This window comes from Diorhabda carinulata, chromosome 9 (genome assembly GCF_026250575.1).
Source record: "Diorhabda carinulata isolate Delta chromosome 9, icDioCari1.1, whole genome shotgun sequence".
Classification (NCBI taxonomy): domain Eukaryota; kingdom Metazoa; phylum Arthropoda; class Insecta; order Coleoptera; family Chrysomelidae; genus Diorhabda; species Diorhabda carinulata.
This window is the reverse complement of record NC_079468.1, coordinates 2,408,900-2,421,547: the sequence shown is the minus strand read 5'-3', so window position 1 is coordinate 2,421,547 and position 12,648 is coordinate 2,408,900. Positions and strand designations below refer to the sequence as shown.

The window sequence follows — 12,648 nt, the reverse complement described above, 5'->3', positions numbered from 1 at the left end:
CTGTATATCCATCTTTTCAAAGATTCCAGTCTCGGTTGCGGTCCAAGCCTCTACACTATAGAACTAAATAAAAAATTCATAGCACCAGCTTGGTATCGACATTAGTTGTGAAGAAACATCTTTACTGGTATATAGTTTCTTCATGTTGTTAAGCGCAGCTAGACGTTTTTCTATCCTTGATCGAATTTCTGATGCCCGGTCCCATTTAGCGTTTACTGGGGCTCCAAGATATCAGTTGGACACTGCAGACGATGAGGATTTTACCAAGGCAAAACTCTACGGAATGAAGATATCAAACAGCAAAGTGGATTACAGGATGTAGAAAGATGAGTGAGAAAGAGACGAAAATTCTGGAACAAACATACAGAGGAACAAAGGAAATGCTAAAATTCGGCAAAGGCGGCAACCTGTACGATCAAAATACCTGGACAATGGACGCGCTTCCTTTGATATTTGTGTGTATACAATTTTTTATAGCAGCCGGTTTATTTACATTGTTTCTTTTGAATAATTTCCAAGGAACGTAACGCAATTATTTGTGATTTAATATGGTCCAGTAAATTGGACTTGAAGAAGTAAAACAGATGCATAGGATAAAGGGAAATGTGAGTTTAGCTTCAGAATTAGACGAGAAAACATACAAAAGTTATTTGAGGATGGATAAAGAAACATTCATAAACTATTTTGACAATGCGATAACCAAATGGTAGTGGAAGAACTAAAATAATATGCTTGTATGAGCTACCAACGCGTTTGGTGGTGCGTTTGGACCAATCCCGGATGTTTTCCAGGTCTTATTGACAGTGGATTGCGAAGAGCAATCCTGCTCCAACAAGCAAACACGGAAAGATTTTTCTTGATAATAAAGTTTAGAGACAAGCTTCAGTTCAATTTAGTATATGTATAATACGCGCAAAATGAAAATTATTACTTTTAACTATTTGTCTGTAGAAAACCAATTTTCCCATTTTTCTTATTTTATCGTCCTAATTAATTTAAGCTGAACTCTTAGAAGAAAAAAAACGTTCAATTATCTCTTATTAAAGGTGAATTAAGCTTGAAACTGAATTAAAACCATATTATTAAGAGTTCAGCGATCTAATTTAATATAAGAAGAAGTTTTATAAGAAAATGATACTAATGACAAGGCGTTATCGCAAGGCTTCTCTATCTATATCCTTAAATCTGTAAAGTATTTTTTAATAATCTGCAAATCCAATAGTCAAATATTATCGACATTAATTACAAAAAAGATTTGAAATTAGAAAGCTCGACATGAAGAAAACAATCTACTAGAAATTTTCAAAATATTATTGTTTAACATTATTCAAATCTCTTAAATCACGGTTGCTACTTACCAAAATAAACATAGTAATATTAGACTGCGCGCGCTTCCTACATTAACAAGTTTTGCCAACTGTAGAATGAAATAGTCTCCAGTGGGGGTTCCAATGTCAAAACACAAAGTTCATCGAAATCGTAGTCTTATTTACATCACTCAATACGTCGTGTGACTGACACACACAACGCTGTCATTATCAAATGTCAAATGTCAAATCAGTATATCAGATCAACTTAATCTAAATGCTAAAGCTCCATATCAAAAGGTAGATTCCAAAAGGCAGAAAAGCATAAAAACTACTCAAGAAAATCTTTTTTTCGTTATGTGATTCGTTGATAAATCAGTTGAGCTGTTGATTGACTCGATTCAATAATTTGTTCATTGATTGATTCGTCTATATGTTTATTGATTTATTGGAATCAATGCATAGATGAATTAATCAACGAATCAATCAATTAACGTATCGATCATTGAAACAATCAACGCATAGATAAATTAAACAATGCATAGACGAATGATTCAGCGCATAGAAGAATTAATCGACGCATTAATGAACGAATGGACAAATTATTTATCGGATCAATTAACGTTTAGATGAATCTATCAACGAGTCAATCAATGCTTAATTAAATTAATCAACGCATGGACAAAATGATTAACGAATCAATTCACGCATAGACAAATTAGTTTACTAACGCATAAACGAATTGATCAACGAATCTATCAATGCATAGACAAAATTATCAACGAAACAATCGACGCATAACTAAATTAATCAACGCATAGATGCATTAATCAAATTCATCAACGGATCAATTAACATTTAGACGAATCTATCAACGAGTCAATCAACGCATAAATAAAGTTATCAAGGCATCAATTAACGCATAGACAAATTAATTAACGATTCAAATCACGCATAGACACGTTAATTTACTAACGCATAAACGAATTGATCAACGCATAGACGATTTTATCAACGAATCAATTAACGTATAAACTATTGAAACACAAAATCGTTTAACAGCTCAATCAATCAATCAATAGACAAATAAATGATCAATTCACGCATAGGTAAATTATTTAACGAATCAATCAACGAATCGCCAAACGCATAGACGAATTGATCATCGAACTTTGATTCTTGTTTTTCCCAAACGTTATTTTTTTACATACTGTGATCTAAAAATCACCTACCTGCTGTAAATGTTTGATTACTGATCAATTCGTTTATGCGTTGATCGATTCACTGATCTATTCATCTATGTGTTGATTGATTCGTTGATCGATTCGTTGATTGATTCCTTCATTGATTCGTTGATTGATTCGTTAATTGATTCGATGATGGATTCATTGATTAATTCGTTGATTGATTCGTTGATTGATTCGTTATTTGATTCGTTGATTGATTCGTTGATCGATTCGTTGATTAATTCGTTCATTGATTCGCTGATTGATTCGTTGATTGATTCATTGATTGATTCGTTGATTAATTCGTTATTTGATTCGTTGATTGATTCGTTGATTAATTCGTTCATTGATTTGTTGATTGAATCGTTGATTGATTCGTTGATCGATTCGTTGATTAATTCGTTCATTGATTCGTTGATTAATTCGTTGATCGATTCGTTGATTGATTCCTTCATTGATTCGTTGATTGATTCGTTAATTGATTCGATGATGGATTCATTGATTAATTCGTTGATTGATTCGTTGATTGATTCGTTGATTGATTCGTTATTTGATTCGTTGATTGATTCGTTGATCGATTCGTTGATTAATTCGTTCATTGATTGATTCGTTTATTAATTCGTTCATTGATTCGTTAATTAATTCGTTCATTGATTTGTTGATTGAATCGTTGATTGATTCGTTGATCGATTCGTTGATTGATTCGTTGATCGATTCGTTGATTGATTCGTTGATTGATTCGTTGATCTATTCGTTGATTGATTCGTTGATCGATTCGTTGATTGATTCGTTAATTAATTCGTTCATTGATTTGTTGATTGAATCGTTGATTGATTCGTTGATCGATTCGTTGATTGATTCGTTGATCGATTCGTTGATCGATTCGTTGATTGATTCGTTGATCGATTCGTTGATTGATTCGTTGATTGATTCGTTGATCTATTCGTTGATTGATTCGTTGATCGATTCGTTGATTGATTCCTTCATTGATTCGTTGATTGATTCGTTAATTGATTCGTTGATGGATTCATTGATTAATTCGTTGATTGATTCGTTGATTGATTCGTTGATTGATTCATTGATTGATTCGTTGATTAATTCGTTATTTGATTCGTTGATTGATTCGTTGATCGATTCGTTGATTAATTCGTTCATTGATTCGCTGATTGATTCGTTGATTGATTCATTGATTGATTCGTTGATTAATTCGTTATTTGATTCGTTGATTGATTCGTTGATTAATTCGTTCATTGATTTGTTGATTGAATCGTTGATTGATTCGTTGATCGATTCGTTGATTAATTCGTTCATTGATTCGTTGATTAATTCGTTCATTGATTGATTCGTTTATTAATTCGTTCATTGATTCGTTAATTAATTCGTTCATTGATTTGTTGATTGAATCGTTGATTGATTCGTTGATCGATTCGTTGATTGATTCGTTGATCGATTCGTTGATCGATTCGTTGATTGATTCGTTGATCGATTCGTTGATTGATTCGTTGATTGATTCGTTGATCTATTCGTTGATTGATTCATTGATTGATTCGTTGATTAATTCGTTATTTGATTCGTTGATTGATTCGTTGATTAATTCGTTCATTGATTTGTTGATTGAATCGTTGATTGATTCGTTGATCGATTCGTTGATTAATTCGTTCATTGATTCGTTGATTAATTCGTTCATTGATTGATTCGTTTATTAATTCGTTCATTGATTCGTTAATTAATTCGTTCATTGATTTGTTGATTGAATCGTTGATTGATTCGTTGATCGATTCGTTGATTGATTCGTTGATCGATTCGTTGATCGATTCGTTGATTGATTCGTTGATCGATTCGTTGATTGATTCGTTGATTGATTCGTTGATCTATTCGTTGATTGATTCGTTGATCGATTCGTTGATTGATTCCTTCATTGATTCGTTGATTGATTCGTTAATTGATTCGTTGATGGATTCATTGATTAATTCGTTGATTGATTCGTTGATTGATTCGTTGATTGATTCATTGATTGATTCGTTGATTAATTCGTTATTTGATTCGTTGATTGATTCGTTGATCGATTCGTTGATTAATTCGTTCATTGATTCGCTGATTGATTCGTTGATTGATTCATTGATTGATTCGTTGATTAATTCGTTATTTGATTCGTTGATTGATTCGTTGATTAATTCGTTCATTGATTTGTTGATTGAATCGTTGATTGATTCGTTGATCGATTCGTTGATTAATTCGTTCATTGATTCGTTGATTAATTCGTTCATTGATTGATTCGTTTATTAATTCGTTCATTGATTCGTTAATTAATTCGTTCATTGATTTGTTGATTGAATCGTTGATTGATTCGTTGATCGATTCGTTGATTGATTCGTTGATCGATTCGTTGATCGATTCGTTGATTGATTCGTTGATCGATTCGTTGATTGATTCGTTGATTGATTCGTTGATTGATTCGTTGATCGATTCGTTAATTGATTCGTTGATCGATTTGTTGATTGATTCGTTGATTGATTCGTTGATTGATTTATTCATCCATTCGTTGATTAATTAGTAGACTCATTAATTGATTAGTTGAAACTTCCAAAGTAGGTCGTAAAATCTTATAAAACATCAAAAATAGAGATGCTACTATTCATCTATGCCCTTTAAAATATATCTAGTGAGAATAATCAAAATAACTTTGTTTAATAGCACCGTTACAAATCAATTTGACAATAGTCACTTTTTCAGTAATTTGACAACCATGTTAACTATATTTAATTGTGAGTAAAGAGAGATTATAATTATAAATTCTTCTTGTAATAATAATAATAATAATAATAATAATAATAATAATATCACGTTTGAAAATTGATTGTGTTGGACGTGTTGCTTCTTACCTGTCCGAATATCCAGTTCGGTATTGTCGAACCATTTCGGACAAGCCGCTTTTAGTACAAGCAAATTATTCATGGATGACCTAATTATGTGCATTACGGTCACTAATTATTCAACTTAATTCATTAATTGTTTGAAATTTAGTTTAGAAGCTTTTTAACCTATGCATATCATTAGTCTATGTAATAAACTTTCGAAAATATCTTCTTTCATATAAATACGATTCTAGAACTAAATGACTCAGAGAATTTCCTTTCGTTTCTGGCAGAATCTGTTCTTTTGGGGTGCTTACTTTGACACATCGTTGATTAGTAGACAGAGTACGATGTTTATACACTACAACGACCAATGTACTCCGTGTACATTAATCTCATTTAGGTTTTTAATTCTTTTGGTTTTTCTTTGATGCTAGACATAATTGGTAGTATTTCCAAAAACAAGTATTCTAAACTATTTTTTTAGACGACGCCATCGCAAAGTTGCGTTTTGAGTGTTCCGTGTAGTGACATTGACAGTTCCGTACTGCAAAACACTTTCGGAACGTTCTGGAGTAGACTGTATGTGACTCCAGTCACTTCAATGTTGACAGTTGACAGTTTCACTTCGATGATTTCGCATATTAAATTTTTAATTTTTTGAATTTATTTGTTGTATCTGATTTGTCTAAATTAATGAATAACAATGAATGATGATGGAAAAGAAAAAAATCAATATTGACATTGCAATTTTCTTTCTACGTCCCCAACAAGAGTTCCCAATTTAGTTTATTACAAACAATCATAAACTAATAACTTGCGTTTAAACAATAGAAATAATTGGAAAAACTTTCTAAACCAAAGATTTGTCTTTACACCTTGTAATTCGCGTACCAATCTAAAATAAAATTGATTTTGTATCAGATGGCCTACAATCTATTCCACACTTAGACCGCCCCTTTCTCTCTTTCCACTCTCTCCAACAAAAACATCGATAATGCACTTCGTGTAGATTATAACCTCAAAGATAACCAAAAAAAAAAGTTTTTCACAATGAAAAATTGATTAAACGCACCAACCTCACATGTAATATTCATTAAAATATCCAAAAATATTTTCAACTAATTATAAAAAGAGATTTTTCTTCTGGGAAATTCGGATCGATGAATCCGAATGTGATTCTCGTTCGAGTCCGCTCTCCGACATATGACTACTACGATTGTGTATACATTTAGAGGATAAATCTTTTCATATGGCACGTACTACTTGAAATAAACACTTACCAGATAGCACACTATATTGGATTGTTATTTACATAACTGTACACAAAAACCGATACTCGTTTTAAAGTATAAAAATTAAATAATCGCGGAGAACCTGACCTTCCCGTCTTTACGCTGTGACGTAGGGCGCAACGGGGGATGAAGAGAGAGGTGCGGATATTCAAACTGAACGAGGGAATCCACTCTGATCGACCAAGTGTGCGAAGTGCTCGTCCTGGAAAGGATAACGACGCTTTTAGATGGACGATTGGATAATTGGGAAACATGGAGAACGGCTATGTTCAGACACTCTGTCAACATTATATTACTTCCTCTAAAAACAAAATGGTATATTCCTAGTTTCAATATTTAAGTTAAACGCGAAACCAGAAGTCAATATTTAAAAAATAAATAACTAGTTTCATTAGTATGAATAAAGAGAATGGAGCTACGTTTTTTAATTAATACAAACTCTATCTATGATAGCTACTTTTTACATTTTCTCATTTTCGTTGTAGACCAGTCATTTAAGGTGGTTCCCAATATATCCCAATTATAAAGTCGTTCAAACTTGTTCATTTGACATATCAAAACTCACATATAATTCGATGTCAGCAAATTTAAAAATTGGGGCTCAAAAGTCAAAAAAATTGTTTTCTTGCACATTTTTTGCAAATAACTCGTTTCCTATGGGTTATACGCTATTTGTGTCTATTATCAATATTGTAGAGCATTAAATTTTCTACAACTTTTGTATTAAAAATTTTTTCTTACGGTGAATCGTTTCTGGGATAGAGGGGGGTCAAAAGTCAAAAAAATTGTTTTCTTGCACATTTTTTGCAAATAACTCGTTTCCTATGGGTTATACGCTATTTGTGTCTATTATCAATATTGTAGAGCATTAAATTTTCTACAACTTTTGTATTAAAAATTTTTTCATACGGTGAATCGTTTCTGATATAGAGGGGGGTCAAAAGTCAAAAAAATTGTTTTCTTGCACATTTTTTGCAAATAACTCGTTTCCTATTGGTTTTACGCGATTTATATTTATTTTCAATATTGTAGAACATTAAATTCTCTACAACTTTTGTATCAAAAATTTTTTCATGCAGTCAATCGTTTCTGAGATAGAGGGGGGTCAAAAGTCAAAAAAATTGTTTTCTTGCAAATTTTTTGCAAATAACTCGTTTCGTATGGGTTTTACGCTATTTATATTTATTTTTAATATTGTAGAGCATTAAATTCTCTACAACTATTGTATTAAAAATTTTTTCATACGGTGAATCGTTTCTGAGATAGAGGGGGGTCAAAAGTCAAAAAAATTGTTTTCTTGCACATTTTTTGCAAATAACTCGGTTCCTATGGGTTTTACGCGATTTATATTTATTTTTAATATTGTAGAGCATTAAATTCTCTACAACTTTTGTATTAAAAATTTTTTCATACGGTGAATCGTTTCTGGGATAGAGGGGGGTCAAAAGTCAAAAAAATTGTTTTCTTGCACATTTTTTGCAAATAACTCGTTTCCTATGGGTTATACGCTATTTGTGTCTATTATCAATATTGTAGAGCATTAAATTTTCTACAACTTTTGTATTAAAAATTTTTTCATACGGTGAATCGTTTCTGATATAGAGGGGGGTCAAAAGTCAAAAAAATTGTTTTCTTGCACATTTTTTGCAAATAACTCGTTTCCTATGGGTTTTACGCTATTTATATTTATTTTTAATATTGTAGAGCATTAAATTCTCTACAACTATTGTATTAAAAATTTTTTCATACGGTGAATCGTTTCTGAGATAGAGGGGGGTCAAAAGTCAAAAAAATTGTTTTCTTGCACATTTTTTGCAAATAACTCGTTTCCTATGGGTTTTACGCTATTTGTATTCATTTTCAATATTGTAGAGCATTAAATTTTCTACAACTTTTGTATTGAAAATTTTTTCATACGGTGAATCGTTTCTGAGATAGAGGGGGGTCAAAAGTCAAAAAAATTGTTTTCTTGCAAATTTTTTGCAAATAACTCGTTTCCTATCGGTAAACATATATTGGGTTGCTAGGTTTGACGCTGGCATAATCATTTCTTTTAGCTTGAAACCATTGTTTTCGTCGCTTTTCGTTTTTGTACAAGTTTTTGTACATTCTGGTATAATTCACCAACAATACGTCATCTTATAACCTCACTTAAGTCTATTTACTTACTTTCTACGTCACATAACGTCACACTCAGTCATATGACAACAAATGCGTTTTGACGCGTCATTTAGGTATTCAAATTTATTGATTTTTTTTGTACTAATATACCGTTTGAAAAATTTAAAAAATAGTATGATTAAGAACGATCTACTAAAAGTAGTTAAGGTATAAAAAAAGTATGTATGTCTACATGAAAAAATATTAACTAAAATGACTTTTGTACTTGTCTTTGACACCAAGATGGATGCTTTCACAAGATGGCTAAATGCTTGCTGTAATGCAGAAACTGGAACGGGTAGATGCCAGTAGATCAAATTCAATGACAAGTAGAATGAAAATTGGTTGCTGTGACTACTGGCTACTATATTCAGAAGATATATTTCTTCAGTTATTGTATAAAAATTGTAATATACGCTTCTTTGGATGCTATACAGCAAGCGCAGTTTGTTCTGAGCATTTCCCTAAAATTAGTGAAATCCTCAATTCAACCAGATCCGGCAACGCTGCAAGTGTGGCGAAACAGAATACAGAACCCTGCTCTTAGAGCTTAGAGACAAGCAGAGTTTAAAATTTGAGTTGAAAACGGTTGAGAAGCCAGTTTGTAGAGTAAACAATTTTATACTTTGTACAATTGTAATATTTGGTAATAATATAGTGAATCAGTCATTTCGTTTCGTTTCAATAATTACAGTCCGCTATTTATATATATAATCTTTTTTCGATTAAATTTGATTCTATTATTCAAATATTGGCTCAATTAATATATTTATGTCAGAAAGCAATGTCTTATTAATTTTTTCAAACTAATAAAACTTGTTGCACTTAAAATGCTACAACCCACAAACTAATAGTACGACGGCTGTCAAAATTAGCACCATCTATGTGTCAGCCTAAGATTTCTATTCATGAATATAAACGAAACAATATTTAACAGTATGTTGCAACTCGACCAATTTCTGAAGTTGACGTTAAAAGCCTGTATTTTCCAATTATGATTATTCTAATTTTGTAGTGCCACATTGTGCTAAGCCCATTTAAGTCAATTACATTCGCGAAAGGAATTCTTGGAGTAACGGATTATACTTAATGTGGATAATTCTATGATCAATAGAACTCGACAAAACGAAACGTTATAAGTTTATTTCTGAAATTCGGGGACAATAGTGTTCCTGATTATCTGTAAAATGATCTCTACCGTGTTGTCGGATTTAGTCATAATTATTTCATTAGATAGATTATAAAAGGTATATCATAGAATGGACTTTGTTAAAATATTATAACTAATTTATTTGTGACAAATGACAAATGACAACAGAAACATGGCGAAAGCTATCAATATAATGGTGGGTTCCTTTAATTTCTTATTTCTTAGACCTTTTGATATATTAATGCTTCTAAATATCATTGATTTCAAGTCTCTTCTGTTTTAAAATTAGTTATGTTAAGTCAGTCATGTAAAGCCGGGACCACACGATATTTCCAGCACTGGACGCTGATATGTTTCACTCCTAACGTTGGTATTGGAACGTCGGCCATGGAAAGTCGGTTTTTTTGATCGGCGCTATTTAGACGTGCGTTGGAACGCTAATTTTGACGTAAACATTGGACGCATCGTGTAGTACCGGCTTAAGAACGCCATCGAACAGTCCCATAAAGCAAACTCTAATTTTTGATTCTATTTTCTATAATATTATCTAATTTTTATATCTGTCTCGTCATCATCGTAAGGAAAGTGTAGGCAAACTTTGGAAAGTCACTGCGTGAAGCACTTTTTTCAACCTCCGGTCGCTCCGTGCAGACGCTACGCGGGCAGAAGAAAGCGGGCATGCGCTGTAGGTGACTACGAAGCTCTCGCACCACACACTCCGTCATTGTTGACATTCAGGCGTCAGTCGGCGTTGTGCTACAGCCACGTAAACATATCCGCCATTATTGATGCTACAGCAAAGTGTGATCTGCGAAGTATGATTCTTTTTCTATAGGCCGAAGCCGTAGTTCTGCAGAAACCCATCGGAGAATGAGTTGTGTGTATGGGGAAAACTTCATGAGCCATGGTGTCGAAAGTTTAAAGATGGTTGTAATGATATGCATGTTGAGGGGGGCCAAGGACGCAAATCTGTCGTTTCAGATGATCCGGTTCAACGAGTTGATTAAAGAAAACCGTAATTTCACCATTACTGCTTTGTCTATGGAATTTCCAGAAGTTTCATGGTCTGTTTTGTACTATACTTGAATTGATTGACGGCAACTTTCTTTCAAAAGGGTATTGAAAAACTTATTTTGTATTTATAGCCTATTGGGGGTTGAAAAAAAAACGGTCTTCGTAATTACAAGTTGTACTTTTGGTGAATAATCACATTCTTATATACTTTGCACTCACAGACACGCTACGAACACGACAACTTGTTCCTAGTATAATATTTATTGGGCTTTCTGCAATAAACTTCATTTATAATTCAAAATCCATTATCCCGTACAATGCTCTTGTAAAACATAAACAGCGTCGCGTTCGTAACGCTTAGAAAAGTAGCCACAATCATCTACATCAACCAAGGTAGAGATGGGATATTACTACAATGTATTTGTAACTTTACGTTGTTTAGATACATATCGAATTAAATATATTTGATAACGTTCTACACTCTTGATATAGTTAAATATTCCAAAACAATCCTTGTTAAGTTATCTTCACTATAAATTATCTGTGTTTAGTATTTCTGTCAGTTTTATAGATTTTATAGATAATTTTTTTACCAACGAGCCGCCACTGCGAAATACCATTCAATTAAGTCTTTCGATAATTCTACAATACAAGATGTTTTGTATAAAATGTATTTCATAACTATAACTACTTTTATTTTCTCTATAAACCCTTTGTAATCCGTATATTCATTCTAGACATGAAACACTACTATAAGAATAATCGTATCGGTAAAACTTGACCTTGTTTTGTATAAAATATGGGTCGTCTGGCGCAAATTTCGCGCAACCCTTCAAAAAGAAATGTATAACGTTCGACCGTAATAGAAGCTTTTAAAATATTAAAGCGACAGTTTTTGCCGCATATTCACACTTTCTATACCCAATTATTAATTCAGATTTCGAAATGGCGCTGACAGATTGACATTCACTGTGAATCTTTTATAAATAATGTAATACTACTAAAAGCAAATCTGTGTGTAACTGTCAGTAATCTGCAAATTGTTAAATAGCACCATAGAATACATTTGATGTCGACCAGACACTGACGATGTTACAAAATAAGAACACAGACTACCATTAATTTATCTATTAAGTTTCGTGTCAAACAAAAAGGAAACTAGGAGGACTATTCAAATAGTCGAAGTGTGTATAAAACATTTTACAATAATGACCGATTCATAAACTTGACTTTCGATTTGACCCTGCCTTTTGCTGTTACAAAATTAAAAATATTGAAATAATTACTTTTGGAAATCCCCCTGTAATAATGACAGGCTCATTTCAAGGTACCTTACAAATTCTTTCGGATTTATACGTAAATCAACGAATCGACGATCGGAATAAGTCGAACGATTAGTTGAGCCGAGAGGTATAATTATTAAATTTAAAATATACAGTGAAACGTAATAATGAATATTCAAATTAATACTTATATTAATTATAGAATATCAATTAGATTCAAATTTTGAATAAATATAGCTTTACGTTAATAGTACCTTATCAATATTCATAAATTAAGTATAATATTGGTTGTTTAGTTAAATTTAGACGAAATATTATATAAACTATACCCCATCTTTTCACAGATATATTTCTACGG

At 32.1% G+C, this 12,648-nt stretch overlaps 1 protein-coding gene across 2 annotated transcripts in view; it reads right to left on the bottom strand.

Moving 5' to 3' along the window:
- Positions 1-6,804, bottom strand: part of LOC130898106 (tyrosine-protein phosphatase Lar) — a 524,093-nt gene extending 517,289 nt beyond the window's left edge. The window contains exon 1 of one of the 2 annotated variants that reach the window (XM_057807152.1): positions 6,672-6,804. The gene's annotated coding sequence lies outside the window, so the exon portion shown is untranslated. The remainder of the gene's footprint in view (positions 1-6,671) is intronic. The other variant, XM_057807151.1, reaches the window with a different exon arrangement.
- Between the last annotated feature and the right edge of the window lie 5,844 nt (positions 6,805-12,648).